This window comes from Rutidosis leptorrhynchoides, chromosome 7 (assembly GCF_046630445.1).
Source record: "Rutidosis leptorrhynchoides isolate AG116_Rl617_1_P2 chromosome 7, CSIRO_AGI_Rlap_v1, whole genome shotgun sequence".
NCBI lineage: Eukaryota > Viridiplantae > Streptophyta > Magnoliopsida > Asterales > Asteraceae > Rutidosis > Rutidosis leptorrhynchoides.
Genome location: NC_092339.1, coordinates 315,529,737 through 315,535,086, shown reverse-complemented (window position 1 = coordinate 315,535,086; position 5,350 = coordinate 315,529,737).

Genomic DNA, 5,350 nt, shown 5'->3' with positions numbered 1-5,350 from the left:
TTTGAAGCTTGAAATATATAAATTGATATAGCATTATTATTACTAACATTATTATTATTATTATTATTAATATTAATATTATTATAATTAGTATTATTATTATTATTGATAATATTATTGTTATAAACTTAAAAGTTATTGTTATCAATATTTTAATCACTTTTATCCTTATCAATATTATTATTGTATTATTAGTATTTTTATTACTATTATTATTAATGTTAATGGAATTATATTCATTAATATATTTATTAATTATTAATATTAAATAAATACAATTTGTGAAAACAGAATCTGTATAAAAAATATTAGTCACTATCTGTTAATTTTTTTTATTTAATTTTTCTCTTTCTCGTGAATTATGCTGTCCTTTCTTTCTGAGTTGTTAAGCTGCCGACTTCAAATGAGCTACAAAACAGATCTTCAGCGAATATTGTAACTGTATTACACTCACTTTCACCTTATACTTGCTGCTATTAGTGAGATAATAATAATAAAAAAAACAGAAAGCATAAGAAACCTTCGGTTCTCTGCTTGTTCATCTTTTTCAACATAAACCGATTTCTAACAGATTTTCAAAATCTATCAATGCAAAGTTGTTATAAATCTTTCACTTAAACTTTCTTTAAAGTTTCAAATCCCAATTTTTCGTATCAATCACGAATTTTCGAGTCAAAGTATGTTTTTTTAAAAGTCAACCGATTATGCTTTGATAAAATTCGAGTTAACTACTATAATTCGAGTTTAATTGGTGATCTCAAAAGTTTCTATAAATGATTTAACACCTATTTTATATTATAATCATAGCCTAAAACGTTCTTGATTTCTTAATCAATAAAATTTTTTTTAAGCAGCGACGTTCATCAGCAAGTGTTCTTGCTGTTTATTTTATTTATTTATTTTATTTTTCTATTGTAGCGACCCGACAAAATCGTCATTGACGGCGCCGTCTACTTAGGTCCCGTTACATGGTCATAAGTCTTTAAAACAACGTTTGACCAAAAGATATGTCGCATTCATTTCAAATGTAAAGATTGTTCAAAGTTTACAAGAATAGTTCCACCACAAGTTACGATACAAAGTTTTAAGTACAAATGAAACTTATGCGACACAATTTAAAAGTAGCCAAAAGACGCTCCATGTATGCATATATACTCGACATCCAATGCAAGTATCAAAATAATGAGCGGAAGCATGTATCATGTATCGTTCAAGGACCTGAGAAAAACATAGAAATCTGTCAACGAAAACGTTGGTGAAATCATAGGTTTAAGTAAGTAAGTACAAGTGAACCACAAGATTTGCAACCATGAGATAATAGTAATACATTCCAAAAGTTTGTTTCACGAGCACCCAATTATCAATGCTTAACATTCCTTCCATAAAACCCCATCACAATAGTGTTAGAACATACACTGTTTCTCGAAAATACATTTCATTCGTAAACGGTAGCGAACCGTTTGAATGAGGGTTTGTCAAACCCATATGGCCATATAACATAAGTTCTCGCTTACACCCGGCAAGTGTAACTAATGATAATCGAATTGAGGATTTTTGTTCAAACTCGTATGTAGAATGTTTGTTTTCCTGTACTTGTGTTCACTTAGTAAAACGAAACATTTATGTTTTTCTCATCCCAAATGTAAGTGCAAAAGAGTAAAAGTGGGACTATGATCTCACCTTGAGTGCACGTACGAAAAGTACTTCACAAAATAACGTGTGCGAAGGATAGTGCTAGTCTTGACCTAAACAAATAGGTCGTATCAATAACGGTAAACACGATAGGTCAAAGATGTTCAATTAGTCCTATGGCTCGTTACGACTCGATTATGTAGCATGTGAAATCAAATTGTCAAGTTTCATGCAAGATACAAGTATATAAACAAGTTAGGAAGGTTGCATAATCATTTGGTTAAGTTTGACAAAAAGTCAAACTTTGGTCGGTCAAAGTCAACAAAAAAGTCAACACGTTCGGGTCGGGTCCCGAACTATTTTTCTGAGGTTTTTAATCATGTATGAGCATGTTAGAATAAGTTACATGTGAATCGGAGGTGCGTAGCATAGCAAACATTATTCGAAAATTGACAAAGTTGGACAGACCACTTTGGCGCGCCGCGCGGGTATATGGCGCGCCGCGCGGGTATATGGCGCGCCGCGCCATTACCTGTGCAGAGAATTCTGGCAGTTTTTAAGTTTTATGCACGAACCTAACTTCAAACAATCACCATTTATGATCCGCAAACAATCAAGACAAGTATCTTATACTGTTGGGAAGGTAATTTGACGAGAAAAACAACTAAACACATTTCATCAATCAATCTACCTATTACAACAACCAAAACCGCATCTAATGCTTAACATTAACCGCATACAAGTTCATAAATGCAATTCAATGATTCGGGCAACCAATTTACATGAATGATATGCCGTTTCGAAGGTAATCAAGCATACAATCCAATTAAACACTTACCAATAATAATCCATGGCATTCAATGCATCAAAAGTCCATTTCAAGTTCATCAAACCCTAACCCAAATTCACCAAAATCAATAATCAAGTTCAAGAAGTTTTCTAAGGCAACCTACACATCAAATTGAAGCTAGTGATGCTAGTAACACAATTAAAACATCAACTTTTAACATCTAACAACATATGATCATCCTAAATTCAAGAACAACATAACAAAATTCAAGTTCATGCTAGTTACACTAAAACAACGAGATCGAGCATATAAATCATATATTCATGTTAGACTTGAGCCATAGACACTAATTAACACTTTTATAAGTTAAAAACATCAAGAACACAAAATCTAGTGATTTTAGAAAGTTACCCAAATGTAATGAAATCGGTATGGAATCGAAGAGGAAGATGCAAGGATCACGAATTTGCAATTTGTTTTGTTGCTAGCTTCCTAATCCGAATTTAGATGATGAATTCTTGTTGGTGTTCTTGAGAGAAAAAGGGAGTAGAAGAAAGATGGAGATGTTGAAATGAGAGGAGGAGGTTGAAGGTTTGACTAGTTGACCTAGTCAAATCTTTGGCCTCTTGGCAAGTTTAGTCCCTCTAATTTGGATCGGGTGCGTGAATTACCTAAACGAGATAATTTAAAACGCGTATTAACGGGAGATGTTATAAACATATAACGGAGTTTAAATTAGTATAACGGAAAAGTAAATGGAAAAAGGCAGGATGTTACATTACCTACTCCTTAAAAGAAATTTCGTCCCGAAATTTAAGTAGGCGTAGTAGTCGTTGTTTCTTCCTCGAGATCTTGTGTTTCCGAATTCACGAATAGATGAGGATACTTCCTTTGCATTTGATCTTGCCTTTCCCAAGTAAACTCGGGTCCCCTTTTGGCGTTCCAACGGACTGTAACAATCGGGATTCGGCTTTGTTTCAATGTCTTGACGGAGGTGTCCACAATTTCAACCGGTTCCTCCACAAAATGAAGTTTGTCATCAATAGTAAGTTCCTCGAGAGGAATGACGATATCGGGTTCGGCAAGACACTTTTTCAAGTTAGATACATGGAAGGTAGGATGAACGGAGTTCAATTGAGGCGGAAGATCTAAACGATACGCAACGGTTCCAATACGCTCCAAGATTTCGAAAGGACCAATATATCTTGGATTCAGCTTCCCGCGTTTCCCAAAACGGATTACACCTTTCCAAGGCGCGACTTTTAACATTACTCGGTCACCGACTTGAAATTCAAGATCGTTGCGTCGTTTGTCGGTATAGCTCTTTTGACGACTTCGGGCCGTCCTAAGCCTATCTCGGATTTGAACGATTTTCTCGGTGGTTTCGTGAATGAGTTCGGGTCCGGTGATTTGTATGTCGCCTACTTCGGCCCAACAAAGAGGTGAACGACATTTTCGGCCATATAGCGCTTCAAAAGGTGCGACTTTAATACTCGCGTGATAACTATTGTTGTAAGAGAACTCGGCGAGAGGTAAGTGCTTGTCCCAAGCTTTTCCGAAATCAACCACGCAAGCTCGTAACATGTCCTCTAAGGTTTGAATTGTACGTTCGCTTTGTCCATCGGTTTGAGGATGATATGTGGTGCTCATGTCTAAACGCGTTCCCAATGCTTCTTGCAAAGTACGCCAAAATCTAGAAACGAAACGGCCATCTCTGTCGGAGATAATCGATAAAGGTACACCGTGTCGGGCTACGATCTCCTTAATGTAAAGTTGTGCAAGTTTCTCCATTTTGTCCGTTTCTTTCATGGCAAGGAAGTGTGCGGATTTGGTGAGACGGTCAACAATAACCCAAATGGTATCATAACCGCCCGTCGTTTTTGGTAGCTTGGTGATAAAATCCATCGTTATCCTTTCCCACTTCCATTGCGGGATCTCGGGTTGTTGAAGTAGTCCGGACGGTCTTTGGTGTTCGGCTTTGACTTTGGAATATGTCAAACACTTGGAAACATAAGTAGCTACGTCCCTTTTGATGTTCGGCCACCAATATAGTTGTTTAAGGTCGTGGCACATCTTATTGGCACCGGGGTGAATCGAGTATCGTGACTTATGGGCTTCATCTAAAATAAGGCTTCGTAGGTCCCCATAACTAAGCACCCAAATCCTTCCGGCGTAATATCGGAGTCCGGTCTCCCTAATTTCGAATCGAGAGACGAGAATGTTCAAGAGCTCGTGTGAAAGGTTTTCATCCTTGAGAGCCTCATCTTGGGCTACCCGAATTTGGCTATTAAGGTTGGTGTGAATGGTGATGTTTAAAGCTCGGACACGAAGAGGCACCGCTCTTTATTTTCGACTTAAGGAATCGGCTACTACGTTTGCCTTCCCTGGATGGTAACGAAGCTCGCAATCGTAATCGTTCAAAGTTTCAATCCACCGTCGTTGTCTCATGTTTAGTTGCTTTTGATCGAAGATATGTTGAAGGCTTTTGTGATCGGTGAAGATAGTACTCTTGGTTCCATAAAGATAGTGTCTCCACATTTTAAGTGAAAAGACAACGGCTCCGAGTTCGAGATCATGTGTCGTATAGTTTCGTTCATGAATTTTGAGTTGTCGAGAAGCATAAGCAATGACTTTCGTTCGTTGCATCAATACACACCCAAAACCATGTTTTGAGGCATCACAATATACAACAAAGTCATCATTGCCTTCGGGAAGTGACAAGATAGGAGCGGTGGTTAGCTTCGTTTTCAAGATTTGGAATGCGGATTCATGTTCGGTCGCCTAAATGAATTTCTTTCCCTTGTGAGTCAATGCGGTTAGAGGACGTGCAACCAAAGAGAAATTTTCGATGAATCTACGATAGTACCCGGCGAGACCCAAGAATTGACGAATGTGAGTAGGAGTAGTAGGAGTCTCCCATTTACTAAT